Below are 25,981 nucleotides of genomic sequence, written 5' to 3'. Positions count from 1 at the left end.
TCTCAAAGGATATAATAATGCATTTTTGACATTTAATTTCAGTCTGTGATTTTGGCACCAGTTATTTATTTGGACAAATCTTCCAGCAGGATGCCTAAATCTTTTGGGGATTCAGTGACTGCTCCTAGCTTGCAGTCATCTGCAAACCTACTCAGTTAGAGCCCTTTGGTATTGACTTTTACTTCAGAGACATAGATGCCAAACAAGAGAGGTCCCAGCACAGAACCTTAAAAACTCCACTGGTGGCTATTCCCTTTGTGGAAGCAACTTCCCTTATTTTGATTTCCTGCTTCCTATCTGTAAACCAGTTGGCAACTCAGTGGATGAGATGGAGTTTATTCCCAGTTTATTTAGCTTTTCTACTAGACCTGAGTGGAGGATTGTGTCAAAAGCATTGGCCAAGTTGAGAAATGTGGCATGTATCATTTTACCTTTATTAATTGCTTTGGTGACCTTTTCAAAAAAGTCTACCGGGTAAGCATGACCTTCCCTTGACAAATCCAAACTGAGATGGGTTCAGTGTTTGAAGGTTCCTTATGTCCTTACTGATTAGTTCTGTGATAAATAAAATAAATAAATATTCATTTAGATAATAGATAAATAAATAACATAAATATAAAAAATATGTTGATGGAAAATTATTCTAATCCAGTTACATTATCAGCGACTCGGAATGCAACTTTACAATGTACTGCACCTGTCAGCATGTCGAAGTGCACATATATGCACAGTATGAGTTTTAGACATCTCCAATGATTTATTTTGATATAGTAACATGGAAAGAGTCAGAAGTACCACCATAAAATGGCTTCATTTTAAAAGGTTATGAAAATGACTTTTAAAGATCTCCACTGTATGATAACAATACAATATAATTGTGTGTGGGTCTGTCAAATGTTACACAAATAGAGCTCTAAGTTGGCCACTTGTGCAATAGTCACATGACCAAAGATGGCCTACTACCATATGTGGGAACTTTCAGATAGACAAAAATCGTACACTAACTTGAGATAGGCATGCAAAATAACTATGCCCAGGGAAATTAATAAAAATGTAATGAGGGCATGACACAGCAGAAAAAAAAACTTGTTTTGCAGGCTTAAATATTCAAACACAGGCTACTGCAACCATACACTTCAAAAATGCCAGGCTTTTATATTGGGCATTCATTACATAAATGCCATACTAGAAGAATATGACACTGTTTCAGCTCTGTCGTTACACCATTGCCATTATGAACATAACACATTGGTAGTAATAATAGTACATGGAGCATTATTACAGTATGGGGCAAATGACTGCAAAACCTCATTATATGCTTTCCTGCTCCTTATATTTTTTAAATACAGAAAGCATATCTCTTGATAATAAAGTTAGTAATAAAGTCATCTTATCTTTTTTGATGTACTAGAGTTGGTACATGATAAGAATGTGCCACTTCACAAAGAGACTGAATTTGGATATTAGAATTGTGTTTTTCTTTAAGGTTTTACAGATCATTCTTTAAACAAAGCATTATTTTTTTGCCCATTCTTGCAGAGATTTTTTTTTCTGGCATGAGATACTTTTGCATGATCATTAGTCTCCCAAGTAGGGTTAGAAAAAACATATTTGACTGAAATCCAAACAGTCTCTAAGAGGTATTTCTGGTCTCTAATGAGCACTATAAACCTCTTCAGCTTCTGTTGTCAATTAGGTTCAGTCTGTGTTCTTTAATGAAATGCAAGCTACCAGAAACTTAACCCCGTTAAGCTTGATGAATGTGTTTCCTTCAAAAGAGTGTTTCCACATTCTCATTCAGAAAATGTCCTACTGTGTGAGTTCATGCTATGTATTTACATTTGTAAAAACAACAAGTTTCATGGTGAATAGTAAAACAGCATTCCACGAAACTGCTTATTTCCAAAACAGTAACATGTACCAATTTCCATTCCAACAGATTCTTAAAGTTTAAGGTATCAAAAATATTGAAGTTTCTATTTAAAATTGGAAAGAGACAGCTAATTGAGATAAGAAAGCCATGACTTGGTTTTGGCAAAAACTTATCATGCACCTATAGGTCAACATACATCTACTACAGCCATAAGGGGGCTATCTGGCAAATATCTAGAAATATTTGGGGCTTGCATAGTTCCTTTAGACAAAGTGATATTTCTATTCTTATGCTGCAGTACTTTTTCTAAAAAAAATGTTTACTACATCATTATTACAAAGACAACAAAGTAAAGCAGAAATACCACTGTATCGACAACAAAGGCTTCAGACCTAAAATCTGATTTAATGAATTACTTACTGTACTTACTTAGAGTTACTCAGATACTCTGATCACTAGTTTGCATAGCGTCATGGATGCAGATAATATAATTCTGCACTTTATTTAAAAGCTACAATACCATCAGGCATTCTGGAAAAGGCGTCACTGAAGTATATGTGCTGATGGTGAGGCAAAGAATGCATCAGTTTGTGTTAACAGCTTACATTTAGCTTTAACATATTGCTGGAGTGACAAGAAGATAAAGTCGTCATATATTTCATATAGTCTGGGCTGGGATTAGACATTCAAGGCATGACAAATGGTTATAAAATTCACAGTTGATTTAATTTAAACACAGATTGGTTGTGGCACGATGTTCTGATATTTTGAACTTGGAGTTGATTATGTAAATAAAGGGATTATAAGTAGGCAATCCTCTTATAACTGAAAAACTAAATTCAAATTCTGTTTCTTTTGAACAGAAGTGACATTTGACAAAATGGTTACTGTGTATATGCCCTTCACTCAAACGGGCCTGTCTTAAGCCATTCTTTGCAGACTCTCTAATTTTCCAAGAATGATCTGGAGAGATACCTGGCTAATGATCCTTAGGTTCCGAGTTTCATGAGTTTACACTGGGCTGTTGACCGACTAGATCATTTAGAGCCCAGAGCAGCATGACTCAACTAAGTGCTGTTTCTGTCCATAAGGGGTTTAGGATGCAGCACCACGATGAATATATCATTAGTCATTCAGTCAATTAGGCTAGGTATGAAGATGGTTAGGGAGGTACTTTTATTCACTATAGAGAGCAAGTTCATTCTAGAAGAAGGTATAAATAGGTGTCTAGATAGCAGGTTTTATTTATGTTCTGGTGGACGTTAACATCTTCTGACCAGGTATTAGTAGTGCTGCTAGTTTTGTCAACATGTAAAAGATCAGGTAGGACTAGGTCAGTAGCAACCTTGCAGGTAAATCAGAAGTGACAATGTAGGAATCAACAGGTCATGGAAAAAGAGTGATACAGCTTTTATGTGAGCAGTACAGATGTGGGAATTTAGACCCTTATTTTTTTTGGTGAGGAATCATTCTGTTTTTTTAAGCTGAGTCATGTGTTTCAAATGGCACATGCTGAAGGGAGCATTGCATTTGACTGTGGGTCTGATGAAGCAGCAATAGATAGGAATGTTGCACACTGTAAGTGGTGGAGAAAGAAGATTAAGAATTCAATGGAAATGTCAAAGAAGACCATACTCAATATAACACAACTGATTTTTCTGTATAATACCAGTTTAAAAATTTATTATAGTTTTCCCTGCCAAACTGTACCACATTTTTACAACATTATATACCTTATCTGAAAGAAATGCTTCATAAACCACTGAAGTGGCATTTTGGAACTGTGTCTTAAGGGCTGCAGTGTTAGCACTATGCATGAGTTTAACTTTTGTCAATACATCTTTCAGAAGAGTAGATAAAATATGCAATAACACAGTATATACACTAAAGTAACAAATGTGAATCCACTTCTGTAAATGTAGCTTTGTAACCATTGAAGTCTTATCTATCTGTTGACTGATTTTTTGTACTCTGTTAGCTCTGTAGGTGCTGCTAGAACTAGGCTCCTTTACAGCTGACACTCACAGAATACAAAATAATATAGACTGCTGAAGGTATGAGGACATATTGATGATATAATACATTATGCCTAAATATGATGTGATCAGTTCTGTGGTTTGAGAATGGGAAGAGGAAGTATGCACATGCGTACGAGAACAGCAAGATTAACTACATTGCTATGTTTAGTTACTTTCATCAAAATATTATACCAGAGGGTACAAATGATCACCAGAAGCATCTGTAAGTTTAAGAGGACAATTGGTTTAGAATAGCTAATGCGAATTATATAATCACAGTCAAGTGACTGGATATTTTGCTTGAGGGAAAATGCATATATGAATGTGAGAACAAGACAAAACGAATTATTATGGCAAAATGCTCCTTAACTTTCCTCAAAATCTTAGATTCAGATGGATAGACAGAAGCTGGCTATATTCTAGGGCAGTAGGAGGGAAGCAGGATGTATGTGAAACCATAGTGCAGTTAAATGATCACTGGTGAATGATCACGTATCTTGTCTGTTTATTAGTACATTGCGTATATGTGGACAGCGCATTGAAACACATTATTGAGCCTACTGTTCCTTTCAGTTTATGCCCAATTTCACTTATGCAATGTATACAGAAACTGTTTTCCTCCTTATCAGGGACTTGCTGCCCTCTTCAGGTGAATCAAGTCATTTTCTTTATATAAATTGTTTAGTATGCTTATCAAGGTGGGAGAGGGCTGTGGATGCAAGCTGGTAAATATCACAGTGTTCATAACTGATTCTGCTGTAGGCAATCACACAGTCTACAATGAGAGAAGAGGAACAGCCCATCATAGAAGATGTAATAACAACACTAAGGAAAATGAAGTTGAAGAAGGCAGCAGGCTCAGATGAGGTCACGAAAGATATGATAAAGATGCTGGCTGAGATGGGGAGAAATGGTTCCTGAGGGCACTCGTAACAGTGTGAAGAAAAAGGAATATCCCAGATGACTGGAGAATAAACATACTAGCGTCAGTGTTCAAGAGCAAAGGGGGCATTCACAACTGTGGGCAGTACAGAGGTATCAAACTCCTGTCACATTGCATGAAAGCTCTGGAAAGGGTGATTAATAAACAGATATGCAGAATAGTAAAAAGTAAGATGGGAGATTAACAATTCAGATTCAGACCAGGATGCAGCACAACTCACCCAATGTTTGCAGTGAGACAGATAACTGAGAGAAGCTAGAGATGAGGAAACAGTCCAACTGGGCATTCCTAGACCTGGAGAAAGCATATAACAAGATCTCAAAAAATCTGATTCGAACAGTCATGAGGTGGTCCAAAGTCCCAGAAACATTGGTAGAATTAGTGCAGGTTATGCAAAAAGACCCATGAGGTCAAGAAGACAATGGCCAGCCTGGGCTTTGTAAGGTTCTATTACTAGTTGAGAGACTTTATGATCTATGAGTAAGCAGACAGCTTTAGGTCTGTAGCTGCCAAGGACATTAATGCTGAAGTCTCCATTCATAATAAAACTAGTTTTAATCAATCAGGAGTGTAGATTCCCTAAGCACAAATTTTAAAAAGGTAGGGAAAGATCAGGGAGACAACATAGAGGTAACATGTATCTTGGTTCTCAGATCTAGCTGAAGATGATGGACAAGGAAGTTAAGACCATATTTATACATGGAATATCAGGTGACGATGCTAGAGCAATGAAAGTACTTATTCATCAGTAGCATTACTTTGTCATGTTATCAAACTTGACACACAAACAAGTTAAAACCTTATTCATACATGGAATGTCAGGTGATGATGCTAGAGTAATGAAAGGACTTATTCAGCAGTAACGTTACTCTGTCCACAATATCAAACTTGAAGCACAAGCAAGTTAAGATCATATTCATACATGGACTATCAGATGATAATGCTAAAGCAATGAAGGTATTTATTCAGCAGTAATATTACTCTGTCCATAATATCAAACTGTCTGTTCCCCATAAATCATTAATATTGTGGCAAGACGTGAAAAAGAACAGATTTAGCTTTGTTGTTTCTTAGATGATTACTAGAGAAGTGGGCCAGGATACCTTTGAGGAACTTAGGCTAATTGTCCTATTGTTCCAAATGACTATCTGGTTAACTGACTTGCTTAGTGTCACATGGTAAATACATGAAGGCAAATACGTGGAGGTTGAGGGAATCATGCCTGGACTGTAGGAAACAGCTTGTTAACAGTTCTTAACCTATTAGTGACTGGGCTGGTGAGATAAATAATGTTAGACAAAGAGCAAATAGAACATTTAGGAGGATGTGTCTAGCATCTGTAAAGATCACTCAATCCCTATGAAAAAAGATGATGCCCCTGACAACTTTGGAATTCTGGGTACAAGTATTCAGCAATCTGAGGATTCAGAGTGTTTCGAAGGAAATAAAAAAAGAAAGAAAGGAGGGGGTTCACAACAAATAAAAAAGAAGAAAATGAAACTGACAAATGTCTGTAGAGTGAAGTGAATACATACTAAAAAGGACACTGCTTTGTTATGTAACACGCAGATTACAGGGAATGATAACATTTTTCTTTCAGAAAACCTTCAGTATAAAGAAAAAATCAGCACTTTTGCAAAAGAGAATGTAGAAAAAGAGGCAAACGGCAGGTGAAAAGGAAGAAATCAAAATTGGATATGGAAAGATTGAAGTCATTTACTGTAAAAAAGAGGAAAAAGACAAATGTTGACAACATGGCTTGAGGTGTGGATGTACAAAACCATCTGGATAAGAATTGTGTGCTTGCCAGTGCAATACGCAATGAAAACAGTGGGATTAATAAGACTAATGGTGATGAAGACCATTCCCTTGTAACAAGTGATAGAGCAGATATTACTGAATTAGAAGTTGAAGATTCTTAAGATCATAGTTGGATAAAATAAACATTGAATAGTGTTATGCTTGCCAGGAGCAAAAATAGAGGATGTGAGACAAGTCTTAGTGTAAGGAAGTATGGATTTGTTTTTATTCGTGCCTGCACAAATGATCTCATCCACAAGGACTGTCTGGCTGTTAGTAGGGAACTTACAGCCCTCTTAGATAGTATAGCTTGTACTGGTGTTAGGACATACTTTTTACAAATCACATATAGAAAGGAGAGCTAGGTCACCATGAATGAAAAGATTTAAAAAAAAAAGGTGTTGGTCGTGGTGGTGCAGCGGTTAGCATTGTCATCTCACAGCAAGAAGTTCTTCAGTTCAATTCTCAGCTGGAGCACCTTCTGTGCAGAGTCTGCATGTCTTCCCTGCAGTTGAATGAGTTTTAAAGGGATGCAGTAGGTGTGTGTGTGTGTGTGTGTGTGTGTGTGTGTGTGTGTGTGTGTGTGTGTGTGTGTGTGTGTGTGTGTGTGTGTGTGTGTGTGTGTGTGCCTTCTGTGAACGTTGGGTCCCAGGCTGGCAACCAAACTCTGTAAAAACCCAACTGCCAATCAATCTGTGGTCCGGTGATTCGTTGTGGCATCCCCTAATGGGAGAAGCCCAAAGACATTGCTTTACCTACATGAAAAAAGTCCCATTTTAAAAAATGGAAGTGTGTAGAGCATCCAAGCCTAATTTTGGGCACACATGTTCAGACAGGATGGCTTGCATTTATCAATATCATTTATCAGTATCAGGGAAAATAATTTTTGCAGCAAATATTTTGCAATATTTGAGCAATACAAGGCAGAATTTTTGCCAGGATGAAAATTTAGCATTTCACAGATAGCAACATTTGATATACTGATTCTGTCAGGGTATAAATCTTTTTACTGTAACAGACATTCTAACAAAAAAATCAGGTGGAGGTGTTATGACAGATATTAAATATTGTTATGAGACCTATAGATTGTGTAGCTATGACAATAAAGACAACCTTGGAACATATAACAATTGTTGGAGGGTATAGACCACCAAAACCAAATGCTGATGACCTGGAGGAATTCATACATTTCTTGCATAAAACACAGGAGGGAAGACTAATAGTGGTTGGGAACTTAAATTTACCAGCAACAGACTGGAATAATATTGATAGAACAACAGTAGCAAGGAAATTATTTACAGTGTATGTTCATCAACAGTAGTTGCTTCATTCTGTAAAAAAAAAGCCTACTAGGGAAAGGAACATACTATTCATTGATTGTGTTCCTAAAGAAATTACTGTTACTTCATGTCAAGTTTTACCACTGTTAATGTGCAATGATCTTGGGGTTATAAAGGTTAATTTGTTGGTAGATAATTTTGCTAAACTGAAATCTAAACCAGTACACAGAAGATTAATTGCATATTATATGGAAGCAAAACAGTCACTATGTAAAACTAATTGAAAGTGTGCGTTCAGTGGAAAAACTGAAGAAAGAATGTGGAAAGTTTAGAAACAAGACTTGTTTGGGTGCAAAAAATCAAAAAATGTTTAACATCAGGATCGAGGGATACAACGTCTGGTGGAGATATCTCCATAAGAACAAGATACCTAATTAAGGTGAGAGACAAAAGATATAAGAAATGGAAAAGAGGTTGAACTATAATTTTGAAACAGAAATAAACAGACAGACAAATTAAGCATAGTGTTAGACAAGTTCAAGAGAAATATGAAGAACATTTATATAAAGATATTGAGCATAACAGGAAACCATTTTAGAGATAAATAAGATGTGGATGGAGTAAAGACATACAAATTAATAAACTGTGTATAGATTCTAAAATTTATTCTCAGACACAACTGATTACAGACATAGTTATAAAATTTTATTCAGAACAGTTTGGCTCCACAAAGGGGGTAATAAGTTGTTCTGGTGATATCCAGGTAACCTCAGATACTGGAATCAAAATAGATTATATTGAAAAAGAACTATGCAATCTGGATCCAAACAAAGCATCAGGAGGAGACAGAATAAGTAGTTATAATCTGAGAACACTTCAACAAGAACTTACAGTACCATTATATTTATTATTTACTAGGTCTATAATTATGTAGAGATTTCTCAAGATTCGAGACATGCGCTTATTAAACCTGCCTTTAAGGGAAAGGGGAGTAGGACAAACCCAAAGTCATAAAGACCCTTAAGTCTACTTTCATATTGTAAAAAAATAATGGAGAAGGTAATATTGGATAAGTTATTGTCAGAACTGGAAAGGTTGGGATTTGAAACCCATTAACAGCAGGCATATGTTGAAAATAGATTTATTACCACCTGTAACACAATGTTCTATAACAATATAATTGCTATAAATGAAAAATTGTGTTGTTATGTAATTTATATAGATTTAACTTTAGCATTTTACAGGTCATACACAAAACACTGCTCAATAAATTATAACAACTAGGTATTGATTTACTCTTGACAAGATGGATAGCTGCATGACTTACAAATAGGACATGTCAAGTATCATACAGTGTAGCCAAACATATAGAAATAAATGTGGAAAAGACTACTGGTTCACTCGAAAAAGCAACACTTATTGAAAAACACATACAGAAGTGAACAAAAACAACGCAAAGGCAATGTACGATAAAACGAACTTGAATAAAACGTATGTAAGCACGTTCAGAGTCTTTTACAAACTGCTTCTTCAGACAGTAAATAATCAAACACATTCTAAATTATATAAGAATGCCAATTACTGGCTAACCAGTCTCTTTCATTCATTATGTATAAACAATCAACTTATTAAAGCAGTTTAGAGTTGCATGCACACTTATCTAAAAGACTACTACAATAGCATTTCTATAAAAACATTTCTCTAAAATACACATGTATGTTGCCTAGATAAATATAGAAAATGTAAACATCAATAAAAATATATAAAAGACACCTAAAATAGCTAACAACAAAATTTTAATACACATAATCACAATACTATAAACATATTTTATCTACGTAGATTCCTAGCTTTTAAAATAGGTTTCAAAGGGACTTTCTCATTCAGACCTTTCCCAATGTCTGCCATTAAATTAACTATTCATCTTGTTTCTGATGTCTATGTTAAATTCTCTATATCTCCAACCCATCTATTCAACCTAACTACTTCCATTGCCAGGAATTTAAATCTATGTGTGTCATCATATTGCATCACATGTTTTGCAAGTGCATTGGTGAATACCCTATTTCTGATATTGTATAAATGCTCTCTAATCCTATACTTAAATGTCCTGCTTATTTTCCCCACATAATACAATCAGCATATGAAACAATATGCTAAATAAACAGTATCAGTGGTGTCACAATCAGCTCTAATTCTAAATGAATATTCTCTCCCTGTATCAGGATGTAGAAATCTCCCTGAGGTATCTGTATATGTACAAACATTACATTTCATAGGTTCATAGGTTCAAGATTCCTCTTGAACAAGGCCCTCGGTGCTACCGGGATTTTGTATCCCATTTTGTTCCGTCTATGATGATGTCCTCCTCCCGCGGTGATGACCCTCCAGCATAACTATGTCAAGGTATAAGTCCTTTTAAGTGCTGGATCTTCTCTTTTTGTTTTGAGAATTTATTCATTCAATCTAGGTTTGATTCATCAATATTGGTCACCTTGCACAGGTCACCTCTGAGCAAGCGGCATGAGAAGCAATAAAGCTGAGTAATGCAGACAGCAAGTACATATTCTGATAGTTTGCAGCATAAGACATAGTTTTTTGGCCCTTTTTTTTTTTGGTGAGGAAGGGGTGTATTGGGGCTCATCAGGCTGCACTCTGGTGTGTACTCAGATAATGGCATTGTGAGTGATAACATGGGACGATGACCTCCCTGATCTAGATGTGAATTCCTTCATGATCAGGTAGATGGCGACTAGGAAGGTTGGTTTACCTACTATATAGAAGGTTTTCAGTCAAACTTTAGCAACATTGGTGTCAAGACCCTGATGACTTTTTCTGTGCTCAGTGGAAACATTCCTATGTCATTCTTTGTCTCTGCCTCACATTCTACATTATTTGGATAACATAACAGTCTCTTGACAGACTTCTTATTTTTGAACAAAAACCTTGGTGTCTCACCCACTATTTGTGCTATCTTGGGATCATTTGCAATATGATGACACACATAGATTTAAATTTCTAGTAATGGAAGTAGGTTGAATAGATGGATGGGTGGTATAGAGAATTTAACAGAGACATCAGAAACTAGATGGAGAGTTAGGTTAAGGGCAGACATTGGGAAAGGTCTGAACGATAAAATCCCTTTGAAACCCATTTTAAAAACTCACAGTCTTTGTAGATAAAATATGTTTATAGTATTGTGATTATGTATATTAAAACTTTTTTGTTTGCTATTTTAGGTGTCTTTTATATATTTTTATTGATGTTTATGTTTTCTATATTTATCTAGGCAACATACACATGTATTTTAGAGAAATACTGTTTTTATAGAAATGCTATTATAGTAGTCTTTTAAACAAGTGCACATGCAACCTTAAACTGCTTTAATAAGTTGATTGCTTAGGCATAATGAATGAAAGTGATTGGTTAGCCAGTAATTGGTATTGTTATATAATTTAGAATGTGTTTGATTATTTATTGTCTGAAAAGGTAGTTTGTAAAAGACTGTGAAAGCACTCACATTTTATTAAAGTTCTTTTTATCATAAATTGCCTTTGCATTGTTTTGGTTCACTCGTATATGTGTTTTTTGATAAGTATCATACAGCAATTGGACAGGTGAAATTCTTGGTTATACTCAGGGAGTCTCTGTCCTAGGCCCTTACTTGTTTAGATTGTATATTTCAGACCTATCTTTTTCATCTGAAGTGTTTGTTCTACAGTTAGTATGCAGATGACCTGAAATTGGGTAAACTGATTGTGTGTGTTACAGATAGGGCATATCTGCAAAAGAACTTGACTAAATTGACCATTTGGGCACAGGGTAATAATATATTGATAAATACATCAAAAACTAAGTGTATGAGATTTGAGAGATATAAATTGAAAGGTGAATATTTAGTACAACACACAGTGATTGAAACTCTAAATTTATTTAAGGACCTCGGTATATGGGTAGATCCAGATCTGAGGTTTTCTAATCATATCAACCAATTGGTTAATGATAGTTATAGAATTATAGGTTGCATAAAAAGATTTATAAAGTCTAGGAAATCATAAATTATCTAGTCATTGTTTTGTTTGTTAATTACATTATACCCAAATTTGAGTATGGAATAACAATATACAATATGGATGCATTATAAGAAAACAAGTATGAATAAACTGAAAAGAGTACAACAGAAATATACCAAGAGCATCCATGGATATGAAAGTTTAAGTCATTATGAAAGAGTAAAATATCTGAACTTGTACAGTGTCTGTTATCGATACTTAAGAGATCTTATTCAGGTATACAAGACATTAAAGACAACTATGTCTGGGAATGTTTGGGGTTGTCAAAAGTACTAGAGAATCATCATGCAGCCAACATAGAAGGTTCTATAGGAATAAAAAAGTGTACTACTTGGTTCTCTGAGAGAGCAGCTGATGCATGTAACAGACTACCAAACTACATTAAAGCAATCACTAGTTTAGATCATTTTAAGAAAAGCCTGGACCCTTATTATGGGAATAACTGTTTTGGTGTATTGGCAGCCTAGAAGGGCATTAATGCCCGTATTTGAAATATTTGCATGTATGCATGTATGTATATTAAAAGAGACAAATAACAGCCCATTGCATTAATCTTCTATGATAAGTACAGGTATGAAGCTTTAGAATAATTTCTGTGAAGCACATGACATCCAGGATGTTTATTCTTTGTCAAGTGTGCAGTTAATCAAGCATATTTACTATGCCGTTTGTCTTCTGATGAGTCACTCCAAGTCCCACTGGGTTGCATCTCAAAAAGAATAACTCACTGAACAAAATCTCAGTCCAAGGTGAGATGTGCAAAGTAATTGAACAGGTTAGAGTCACAGGTACCAAAGAGAAGACAACAAACTTTCACTGTCAACTAAGGCACAGCAACTTCCCCACACCTTGCAATGAAACAGTGGATGAGAAAGAACAGGATACAGGGAAACATTAATGCCTCTACTAGATATGTGGAAGGAACATTGGCAATATTATGGAGAAGACATGTAGTCACAACTTCATACATTTGAGCAGATATAATTACAAATCAGAAGAAAAAATAGAGCTCAGGATCTATCATATGGATTGTGGTAAAAGAAAGTATTTAAACAAGGACAAATGATAACATAGTTTATTCTACTCCTTCTTTTCTACTAGATGGTGCAGTGGTGCAGCAGTAACGTTGTATCCTCACAGCAAGAGGTTCTCCAGTTTGATTCTCGGCTAGGGTGCCTTCTGTGTCGAGTCTGCATGTCCTCCCTGCCTTAGTGTGTGTTTCCTCCGGGTGCTCCAGTTTGCTCCCATATTACAAAGACATGCATCTGGAGTGTTTCTCCCTGGACCTCCACTGAAAATTGGCTTTGTTCCAAGTCCGGCTTTCCCAGTTAACAAATGTTAAATAAATAAATAATATTCCAAAGAGTACTGAGAAAAACATTTATGACAAGTGATTGTTGCCCCCAACTGATTTGATTATAATCAGGCACACACAATTATTATCTAAGATAACACAAATATGTTCAGTAAGAATATATAATAACAAAAATACCATTATGACAACTTGGGTCACTTGTATTAGCACCATTGCATGTACATTACAATGAAAAGTGGATTCTCTCCCTTGGAGAAAGCATATGACAAAGTATCAAAAGAATGATTTGTGCAGTCTTGCAATGGTCTGAAGTCCTGGATACATTGGTAGAATTACTGCAGGCTATGTACAAAGTCCCGGTGACACAAGTACTAACAGGAGTTTCCAATGGAAGTGGGTGTGCTTCAGGGTTGAGCTCTGAGCCCACTGCTCTTCATATTGGCAATGGACTACATTAGTAAACAGGTTGGAGGGGGTAGCTCAACAAAGCTACCAAGCTGCTGTTCGCAGACACTATGATACTAACAGCAGACGCTTAAACAGGAACTTCAGCAAATTAAAGGGGAATGGAATGCAAATTGCACAAGGGATGAAACTGTGCACAGACAAGACAGTTCTTCTGGCAGCAAATGGAATTCAGAAGAAGTTGAAAACTGAGAAAGAAGGGAAAATAATGGAATAGGTTAACATCTTCACTTATCTTGGAGAAGTCATTGAGGAGAAGAGAAATCTGAATGGGAGGTCAAAGCTAGAATGAAAGGTACTACAACCAGTTTGAACCCTGTGTTGGAGAATTATGAGACAGAAGAATGCAGAGACTCTGAAAACTAAGGTGTGCAAAAGAGTGGTAGAAACAGTGCTTCTGTATGGCAAGAAACCTGAGCAGTGAAGGCAGTTGAGGAAGCCTGAGACAGAGTTAATGCAGATGAAGTGCTTGCTTGAGATGGATGGTAGGATGCTCACTGTGGGACTGAGCAGACATGAGGATATCAGAGCAGAAGCCAAGGAGAACAGATTATCTCATCTAGTTACATATGCAGGAAAACAGAAGATGATTTGGTAAAGAATATTTGGGAGAGATAGGAAACAAGCAAGGGAAGACTATGGCACCCAGCCAAGAGATGAATGTATTGCATGAGAGAAGACCTGCAAAAGTCAGGCATGGTAGCTAAAGAAGGTACAAGAGTAGAACTGAATCTACTGACATGGTGACAGTTGATGTAATATCTTGATCCCATGTAGAAAAAAATGGGGAAAGGGGAGTTGTTGATGATGATGATAAAGAAAATGATTTAATCACTGCATATTCATTTAGAAAGGAGGGAAGGACTGCAGCAAGTACTTGAAGGATACATGAATGAATCTATAAAGTGAAGGCTATTTATTTAACTTGATAAGTCATAATGCTGGAGGTACAATGTACAGGCAGCCGGCATGTATTTGCAGTCTCCAAAGAGCTGAGATATTAATTAAATTTGCTGATTCAGCTCACCAATGAGCACTTACTTTGTTTATTATAAGGATAATACAAGCTATTTTGTTTCTGAAAAGACTGTGACTAATGCTTATACTTTTGCGCTAAGTCACTGCTAATGTTCTCTTATGTCTCTCGCTCCTCTTATAATGGCCATTTTTTGCTTCTGATTCTGTGCCTTTGATTCAAATGCCTTACTATGGTTAATTTAAGGCATATATTCCAATGCTATATGGTATTTCCTTCAAACATAACACCTCATTCCCTTACTGGATTATTCATTTTTTTTTTTGTTTGTTTGTTTGTTTGTTTTGTTTTGTTTTTTTGTTTGTTTATTTATTTATTTATCTGCTTGTCTATTTATATATTTTATTTGTTTATTTTAGTTTGTTAACTGGGTAAGTGGCCTTATCTGAATACCCTCTTCAGCTATGACTCAGGCCAAAAGACAAATACAATTACATATAACAATAAACAGATCATATATGCATATTACAGTCAATAACAGCACATTAATATAAAAATCTGAGCTACATCATTAATAACTAGGAAGTTCAAAATCTAACCGAAGATTGCATTATAAAACATAAGAACTTATAATTAGTAGTTACAATAATATCAGTTTAGCAAAAAAAAAAAAAAAGACAACAAAAGTAGTAACATCTAACAAACTGATAAAAGAGCAAAGCTGCAGGTATTATGAAAGGATGAGAGACATAAGTAATGTAAACAGATACAGTCATGCAAGTTAATCACCTCATGATAGTACAATGAGATGCAAACTGCAGACTGAATGTGCCAGGACAATTCCATAGCTGTAAAAATATGTGTCAGTACAACATTAAAACAAGATTGCTGTTGCCTAATTATGCAGAGGAAATCAATACTATCATTAGCATCCACTGTGAAAGTAGGTAGTTGTACTATAGATGGCAATGGAAAATAACATAAATATGGTGTCTGAGGTTAATGTAAAACCATTGCTGATTAAATTCAAACAAAATGAGGATATAATTAATTAATTAACAATAATGTAGTATGCCTAGATGTAAATGATAACTAGATCTAGTCTGTATAAATTAAAGTGAGAAAATGTACATCTGTAGTTTATTGAAATGTTAGCCTGGTTCCGCGAATCAAGAACATTTGTTCAATTTGTTATGGTATGACTCGAGTTCCTTCCTGAAGAAAGAGCAGCACATGTCGTATCAGTCGCTCTGCGCTGCAGCGTACCATAGCATTGACCACCTACAGCATTACCATTGATGACAGCTTCCAACCAGATGTGGTCAAGGAAGGGCTAATTTGCAGAATTCACTGCCAAAACCCATCTACCATGTACGTAGATGGAGGGCCTCCAATACCACTACATTTTCAGCATTGGTAAACTTGTGCTTGCTGGTAGATGGGACTTTCTGCTTTTGTTTCTTGGGCATAACTCTTTTGGTATGGAAAAAGCTCTGATTAACAACTGTAATCCTAAATGGATCTTAGAAATCCATATGCTACACTTTGGTAGGGCCTGACACTAGCATACATGCATCCACAAAACAATCTTACCTGAATGTCAGTCACTATTGTGATCTAAGCACATCCCCCCTCCCCAAATACCAACACATGACTGCAAGTTAACAAGCAAGCAAACTTAACAAGCATATGATCATTATCCACAAACTTTGTAAAAAATTATATTGTCATCACGTATATTTAAGATACACAACATTACACCGATGTATGGCACACTTACATTGCTACAACCCATTGTAATGTATCTGCAGGCTACTACAGCTGGTACACTTACAATGTACCCCTTCAGAGGCTTTGGTCAATACATGTACATGCACTGCAAAACTGAGCACTTGTAGGCTTTATGGTAAATAGACGAGATAAAGCTACCTTTGTACAAAGAAGGAGTAAAAAGTACCATTTATCTTATGTAGTAAATACTCTTAATAAACAAGTGTTTGGGGTACTAAGAAACTGTCTTTAATCAAAAGTTTATCTTCTGTAGTGCAATTAGGATCTGTGGCTCCCATAACTCATATCCATGCTAAGTAATAATGATTAATATCAATTCAGCAAAAGAGCATTAAATAACTATGTAATGTCACATGTTAAGCATGCTGTGACATTCCTAGCTGTAGTTGTTGGTTATTTGTTTGTAAGCATTCCACATGTTGCACAGTTGGCCAACATTATCAGAGGTGGTGTGTCTAGATGGAAGGTTGATAGCAGTGGTCATCCTTTCTCTAACCATATGAAGATGGAATTGCTGTTGAGTACATATTCTCAGCAGCAAAAAAGAGTGATGGAGGACTGCCATGTTCCACACATTAAAGTTTCATCTGAACCATAATGAAACAGTAACTAAATATTATTTTAACAGCCATCATTAAATGACATGCCAGCCCGTGTGCAGAGGATGGGGCACATCAGCATTGTTTTAGGCCCCAAGTGCCTGTACGTTTTCCTGAAATCTTTGAAGGTGAGACATATAGATGGAGAAGGAGACAGCAGTGCTCCTTTTAGAGTACAAAGGTGGTGTGAGGAAAAGCTTTTTCTGGCCATTAAAATATAACTTTTATACTGCAGTAGCACATCTGTTAGTACTGGCATATCTTACTGAAATTAGTATGGCTGTGCGATTTTAGACTTTTTCTACTGCATGGCACCCTCTGTATAGGTGGAGGTGTGGCTCATCATGTTAAGTCTGTGTGGGTTCAAGTCCCCTTCCCTCCCAAAAATATGCTATTGCCATAACATAATTCATATGTGTAAAACCAGTAATATCATTGCACTACTAAAAGGTCCATATTTGACTTAGCCATAATTTGTACCTGACTGGCCACTTCTCAGTATGATCTATCACCTGTGCTTTGACAGTTTTATTGTAGAATCAGCATGTTTGTCATATATTATTGTCAAAATTGAAATGGCATCACTGGACACAAGCACAAATATGCTGTTCTGATAAATAACTCCTGCGAGTATTATGCTCTTATGTCAGACTACATGTGCTGATGGCTTTTGGCTTAGGCCCCCACACCCCCAAATATAATTACAGAGAAAGAGTTTGATGATATAACTTTGTAGGCCCTATTATTGAAATGTTATTTTCCTTCACGGAATTTTGAATAAACATAGTTAAGAATGCAATTTCATTGTTTTTTTTTTGTATGATTTTCCCCACACACACACAGACGCACACACATCCTTTTTGTTGCTGTCCTTTCTCTTTTATACATTTATTTATATTTTGTGTCTATTCATTTTTGTTACAACTTTATGCAGCAACACAGTGACCTACACTGACCACACCAGCACGACCTGTAGCCCCCCCCCCCACAGATGGCAGCAACCACCTGCATCAGGTAGCTCTATGCTGGATTATGGTACAGTTGTACCTGTCAGTAACAGTGCAAGATGAGGTGACACTTTTGTTACCTGGCAGAGCCTGTGAAGAAGATAATTAACAGGAGGTTGGATGCCCACATTGGACATATTGAGACCTTTCTCCAATGACTTGTTGGATCGCAATCCTGCCCAGAGCCGTCTCCAGTATCTAGTGCAGGACCCAGTGGTGACAGATTCCAGGGTGTGCTGTAGTCCCCCACTGTGAATAAGCTGGCAGAGACTGCATCTCTGAACACCCAATCCTATCACCAACCCTGATGTTTCCCTCCTTTTTGTGTCTACGCCTACCCCTGTAAGTTGTACATTCCTCCCCACCATTGTTTTTCCTCTGTTTGTCTGGTGCCTTCTACACCATTGTGTTCCCCCTCTGACATCATATTACCCCACCCCCTTTCAGGCATGCCAGTCTTCCCTTGTAACCTACCCCCCTCTTACCCACCTCTTACTTACATGGTTTCCTTCCCTAACTTTCCCTTCTCAACAAAAAAATGAAAAAGTGTACCTCTCCCACAAAACAAAATATTTCCATTGCTTCCTCTCAACTTCCCATATATTTCATTATTATATACATAATTGTCTACAATTGTTCATTGTAAAAGATGTAGTCTTCTGACAAATAACTGAGAATGTCAGTCATTAAGTCTTTATAGCTATTTTTGTAATTCATCATGCTTATTAAGCTAAAACATTGAAATGTATGCTGCTAACCCTCCTCCATCCTGCTCATTCTTCATTTTACCCCTGCCCTGTACTCCCATTTCCAACCTATAATAAGGTCAAAGAATAGATTTAAACACCATATACATGCCCTCAAAGGTTATTTTCTTGTGGTCATAGGTTGCATGACAGCTGACAGAGAGTAATTTTGATTTCCATCTACAATCACAGGGAAATGATAGCTCCCATCCTATGGCAAAAATGAAGAAACATCTTTGACATGCACAAACAATCTTAAAATTGGTTGTGCAAGTGAGTTGAGCAGGTGTGTGCATCACCACACAATAACAAAAAAATAATTTCCCTGGAAATGCTTCTGTCGCTCAATATGGCCATGAGGTGATGAGTTCATTATCAGTGCAGTGAGTGCAGCATTCTACTCCACTGAGGGTGGAATGTTATTTTAAACTATTACATTCTCATCATGGTACGGTGGTAGCATTGTTACCTCACAGCAAGAGGTTCTCCCGTTCGATTCTTGGCTTGGCTTGGGAGTGCCTTCTGTGTGGAGTCTGCATGTCCTCCCCATGGTTGGGTAGCATTCGAAAGACATGCGTGCATAAATGGGTGTGCCTTCGTTGAAGGTTGGGCGTCGAGCTGGCACATCGGCGTTTCGTAAAAATCTACTGCCAATAATTAGCGGACCGGAGTTCCGCTGTGGCGACCCCTTACTGTGAAAAAAACAAAAGACAAACAACATTCTCATCATATGACTTTTAAACTATTACATTCTCATCATATGACTGTTTTCCATTCTTCTGCAATGTATTTTAATTTGGTATGCTTTTCCTCTAATGCTTTTGCTCAGGGGATATGAACAACACATGTACAGATTCTTATCCTTTCAGATGTATGTCACTTTTTTTGCTATACTATATTCCATTACACTAATACATGTTTTACCAACACCTTTACTATGTATGATTTTCTGGCATACCCAGCTATTGCTTTGTTTTGGGGAATATGAGTGCTACAGGGATGGTTTCAAATTCATATAGCTGTAGTTATCTTGTCTTACTATCATGTGTTCCTTTCCCCTGAAATGAAGCCATCCTATCATTAACGTGCATTTTGTCATGAGATATGACACTGTCTAACAAAATGAGGACATACAAAGCTGTGAGGTATGCTCCTGCCCCACCTCCATCCACCTTATTCCTAATTGTCTCACACTGCATTTAACTCCCTGTGTGCTTCCCCTTTTTGGCTCAATCCTATATTCCCATTCCAAACCTTCAACCTGCTCAAAAATAAATAAATAAACATACACAACATACATATACCCACAAAGGGCTTATAAAAAATAATTATCATCTCTCTGTGGTCATACAACGTACAACAGCTGGCAGAGGGTAACACCACTGATTATATACAACCAAAAGAAATGATCATTTTTGTCTTATGGCAAAATGGGTAAAAATACTTTGAACATGCTACTATATAAATATTTCTGATAGGAATCATCAGTTAATTCTTCCATTTTAGTAATACATGCTGGTATGCTGTATGATATTGGTAACTTATTATTATTAACTGCTAATATAAATGTTAAGGAATTGTAATCTGATATGGGATATGTTATTACTCGAAAGTTATTAACCTTCCCAGTTACAGTAGGGCCATAGATGTAAATATTTTATCTACTGTAGTCTGAGTATCAAAACTATAATGAGTAATGAGTGAATTTTTAAGTTTTCTTTCTTCTTCTGCATAAATGTATTAATTTAACTAATTCTATCTAGCTGTAGCAGAGATTCCAGAAGATATAACTGTAATTGTATCACCCTTAGTAGACAGTTAAAATCTCCTCCCAAAATTATACTTCCTTTCCTATGTGTCGATAGAATATCAGTATCTTTTACGGCATATTTAGCACCAAGACCAGGTATCCAATAAGCATTTGCTAGTGTATATATTCTATTTTGGGATTCAAAAGCTGTCATGAAAATCATTTCGCTTGTATCATTGTAAGAAATTTGATTGTTGGCATTATTATTGTTTTTAGTGGAAATATCCTGCAAGTATGGTAGCTGCACGGCTCCAAAAGTCCTTAGTATAATTCAAAACATTAAGAGCCAGCAAAACAGTGACAATCAGATTTATTATAATGTTATAAGGAGAACAAACAGACCGGTTTCGGCTGAAAAGTTACAAAGCCTTCGTTAGTGTATCAAAATGCTTAATAAACATTCCCCTTTTATATAGTAATTGGTCCACCTGGATGTTATATAAGAAATTATACTTTTATTAAGGTGTAAAACTGTTAAAAATATTCATTCAGTCCTGGAGGAAATAGTGTCCCTAATTTAACAATCCATTTTTTCTCTTAGTTATTAAGTAGTTGGTGCCAACCTGATTTGTTTTTGATATTACCCTGAATTTTATCTATGATAGTAAAATGAAAATTGGCCTTAGGATGTTTCTCTGTGTGTTTGTATAGTGCATTGCTTAGTCTCTTGGTCCTGACATCACATAGGTGCTTCGAAATTCTAAACTTAAATGGTCTAGAGGTTTGGCCAACATAGAAAGCAGAACAACTGCATGTAGCCAAATATATTAGCCATTCTGATTGGCAATTCGCAAAAAAAATTATGTTGAATATTTGGCCATTGTTCTTGCTTGAGAATTCCTGTTTTGAAGATACTTTTGCAATGTCTACAGTGTCCACATGGAAAGCATCCTTGTAGAGCCCTACCCTCTATAGTTGTTTGTGTGGTGTATGTATCTGGGGTGCCAATACGTTTATAGTGGCTCATATGTGAGCCTAGATTGGAAAAATGGCACGTCTCATTGACAATGTCTCTAAGCCAAGCATCGGCTAGAAGAATGTTCCAGTGTCTGCGCACAATATTGGTAAGGACATATGTATTCCTCCCATAAGTAGTAATGAGTCTGATCGGAGGATTCTGTTGCACCAGTTTATCCTCGTATTGTAGTAACCCAGACCTGTCATAGTTTCATAGTTTCATAGTTTAGTACTAGGCTATCTGCCCTGGGGCATTTGTAAGCCTAGCCATAGTGATGTGGCTTTCGCCACCCCATGAAATGGTACAAAAATACACAGAATAGATTTAGAATACTGTGCCTCTGTCTAGTAGTGACACAATGAAGGTCCCCTTATATAATAGAATTAGTTTACTGTGCCCCTGTCTAGTAGTGATACAGATGTGACCCCTGGGGTAAACTTACGATCTCCCATCCACTCATCAAGATTTCTCTTGAAGAGAGTCAGTGAGGGGCCCTGCCTAACATGAACTGGGATCTTGTTCCAAAGCATGGGAAGCCTCTGGGTTATGAATCTATCCCTCCAGCATGTCCTATTCATACTTGTGCCGAGGTTTAAGTCTTTAGCTCTCGTGGTCCTGATGGATTTGGATTTTTTGAGGTGGAGCATGTCCATTAGTTCCTGATTGGACATGGCCTTGTACGTCAGGCAGAGATCACCTCTGAGCAGGCGGTATGCTACTGAATAGAGCTGGAGTTTCTTTAGTCTAGCAGAATAAGACATATGTTGGAGACCCTTGATCGTCTTGGTGAGGTACTTTTGTGGTCTCTCCAGCTGTTGCAAATGCCGGGTGAGGTACATACCAAATGGGGCATTATACTCAATCATGGGTCTGATGAGGGAGGAGTATAGGGGTACAATGACATCCTTGGATCTGAATGTGAATCCCTTCATGATGAGGTGTGCAAGGTAGAAAGTTTTTCTAACCACTTTGGCAACGTGGGTGTCAAATGAGAGGTCGCTGTCGACTTGGGTCCCTAGGTCTCTGATTACTTTTTCCGTACTCAGTGGGTTGCTGTCTATGTGATAATTTGCGGGTACTTTGTTTTTCCCAAAGGGGATGACTATACATTTTTGGCATTTAGTTTAAGCACCAGTTGTCCATTTCTGTGAGGCCTTTTTGTAGGATGTATATGTCCGCTGGTGTATCGACTATGGTGCCTAGTATGCAGTCATCTGCGAACTATGTCAGCCACAACCCTCCCATGTTTGCTTTAACATCTGAGAAATAAATGCCGAACAAGAGGGGTCCCAGGACAGATCCCTGTGGGACACCAATTGTGACTGGCTTTGAGTCTGACATTGCTCCAGCGATTTTAACTTTATGGGTTCTGTCCTTTAGCCAGTTTGCAACCCATCTAGTGACATAAGGGTTTTACGTAAGCTGTTGAGCTTATCTATGATGCCTGAGTGGGGTATTGTGTTGAAGGCCTTAGCCAAGTCCAGGTAGGCTGTATGGACTGCTTTGCCCTCATCAATGGCTCTAGTGACTGTTTTGAAAAAGTCAACCAGGTTCAAAAGGCAGGATCTGCCCTTTACAAAGCCGAACTGGGTGGGGTCAAGTGTCTGTAGGGCCCCTATGTCTCTATTTATGAGTTCCATAATGATTCTTTCCATAGCTTTGCAGACCAGGCTGGTTAAGCTTGGGGGGGCAGGGTCTGTAGAGGTACCCCTTTGTGGAGTGGGACCACTGTTGCTGTCGCCAGTGATCAGGTACATATCCTGTAGTAAGGCTAAGGTTAAATAGCATTTTTATGTGGTTTAGCTCCTCTTGAGTTCACGTAGCCGCAACCCCCGGGATACCGTCAGGTCCCATTGATGCTGTGTTTTTAGCTTTGTTGCGTTTCACTTGGACATCTGAGATGACAGGAGATCACATTCAGCTGGGATAAGTATTTCTTCTTTTGGGGGTGAGGGAGGGAGATTTGCACTGAAATTGTCAGCCAGAATGTTGGCAATATCTGTGGGTTCAGTGTATTTTCTGTTGTGAACTAACTCTGAGCATATCTGAAGGTTTCCAGGTTTCTAACATAGCTGAAGAAGGCTTTGTGGTTATCTTTAGTGTCCTTAGCGATTTTTCTCTCAAAGTTGGCCTTGGATGAAAACACGTAGTTTTCTGCTAATGTTGATCAGAGATGTCTTCCCTTTATGGAATTTTGCTCTGTTGTGCAGTAGCTTCCTTCTTTTGTTATACAATTTGTTAATGGCTGAGGTCCACCAGACAGGACGCTTTCCTTTGGTGGAGAGGGACTTGGATTTATTTGGGATTGCATGATCCATGCATTCTTGGAGATGTCCATAGAAAGCATATGTGAAGGATTCGGCATTGTGGGATGTGGTATCCACTGGCCCAGTGGGCTTAAAGGATACCATCTCAGTCTTAAGAAGAGTGAAGTCTGCTTTTGAGAAGTTTTTCACTGTGGTCTTTTGTGCTGGGGGTGGAGGTGGTATATGTATATCAAGGGTGATTAGTTTGTGGTCAGATCTCACTAGTGAGGGGTATACCTCCAGTGTGGAGCATTTTGTCCCCATGTTTGTGATGATCAGGTCTAGTATATTATCTCCCCTAGTGGGAGAGGTGACTGGTTGTTCCAGTGCATTTGAATTTATGAATTCCAGGAACCTTTGGGCTAGGGTGTTAGGGCTAAAATAATGTACCCAATCTATGTTTGGGTAGTTGAAGTCTCCCAGCATGATGGTATTTTGTGATACATTCATATCCTCCAATGTCTTCAGGATTGCTGAATGGGGTTCCTGAGATTGGGAGGGTGGTCTGTAACATGCTACCAGTTGTATAGCAGTTTTGCCTATGGTTAGTTGCACCTGTATGGTCTCTGATGCTTCATGTGTTGCTACTAACCTGGAGGTGTGGGTGTCCTTGATGAATATGGACACTCCCTTTGTGGTTGCATGGTATAGCCTGATAGCACTGGGGTGCTCTCAGGAGCCTTGAACCAGGTTTCAGTTACTACACAGACGTCGATGTTCTTCATACTGAGGAGTGCATCGAGTGCCTGCATCTTGAGATTTAGACTTCTGGCGTTGAGCAGCATTACCCTTAGTTTTTCCATTTTTGTTTTCTAAGGAGGTGGGTTTGTCTTTTGAGCCTTGCCTAAAAAGGCACTATGGGGTGGCAAGAGCCTTAGCCAATATCCGAAGCCCAGTGGTGACAGGTGCAAGCAGCGTGGCTTGTCCAACATGTCATCCCAGGCAGACAGACATTGGATCCCCTTAGAATGACACCAGTACTTGAGCCAATTATTAAAGCTGATCATCTTGTCTTTGTATTGTGGCATCATTCTTGGTGAGGGCAAGATGCAGCTCAGGGTCAGGGTCATACCAGCCTGGGCTACATAATCAGAGAGCTCCTCTATGTCTTTTTTCATGTAGTCCAGGGAGGTACGTCTCAGGTCATTCACGCCAGCATGGACAATGACGGAGTCCTATTTGTACTTGCTTTGGAGTGACCTGAGTGCGTGTGTTATGTGGCGGATCCTAGCTCCCGATAGGCAGCTCACAGTCACCCTCTCCTTGTTCAGCCTGGTAAGCGGGACATCAGTGTGTCTGACTATAGAGTCACCTATTACTAGTGTATCAGGCATGGTGTTTGGCCTTAAGGGCTGTGATTGGTTGACACACTGATTTATTGAAGTATGTGTTGCATGTGTTTTGTTTTGAGGTGGTGGATTTTTGGATGTCTGCTTTGGGAGCCTCTGTTGTTTTGGTAAGTTTTTATTAGAGCCTCGAGTATGTCTTTGTGTTTTTATGTGTTTGGTTTGCAGTTGTGGTAGGTCTATGTGGGACTGGGTTTGTTGTGTGTGTGGTTACCATCTCCTCCTGTCCGGTCATGCCAGCCCTGAGTTGAGAGAGTTCAGCCTCCAGTTTGGCTATATAGTTGCATCTCTCACATGTATTTGTGTTTGTTGGGAGGAGGAGAGGGTTGTCTGTGTACATGAGACAATTGTAGCATTGTCTCAAGATACCCAGATTAACCAGCTTAACTGGAGAGGACACCAGTAATCTACCACTCGACATGCTAGAACAGTATAAGGGAGTGCTGTGCCTTTAAAGTGGATATTCACAGGGGTGGTAGGTGGATGTAGTGCTTACTTAGTACGAGAGTGCTTACTTAGTAGAGAAGTTTTGAGAACAAGTGCTAGGCTTATAATATAGCGAGTAGTCTGATTATACTAAGAGTAGAGCTTCCTTAAGGGAAAATTTGAAGACCAGACTTGGCGGAGCCAGAAGAAGTTTAACCAAGTTTAACCGCGCTGCGCGCTATGCGCAAC

The 25,981-nt window shown here is 37.8% G+C and overlaps 1 protein-coding gene across 1 annotated transcript in view; it reads left to right on the top strand.

The window, feature by feature from the left end:
- VWCE (von Willebrand factor C and EGF domains) overlaps positions 1-25,981 on the top strand; it is a 2,001,707-nt gene that overhangs the window by 1,720,715 nt on the left and 255,011 nt on the right. The gene's annotated exons all lie outside the window — the stretch shown is intronic.

Source organism: Protopterus annectens, chromosome 17.part0 (genome assembly GCF_019279795.1).
Source record: "Protopterus annectens isolate FY-2018-M chromosome 17.part0, PAN1.0, whole genome shotgun sequence".
Lineage (NCBI taxonomy): Eukaryota > Metazoa > Chordata > Ceratodontiformes > Protopteridae > Protopterus > Protopterus annectens.
The sequence above is the reverse complement of the archived record's forward strand: the minus strand, read 5'-3'. Positions and strand labels throughout refer to the sequence as shown.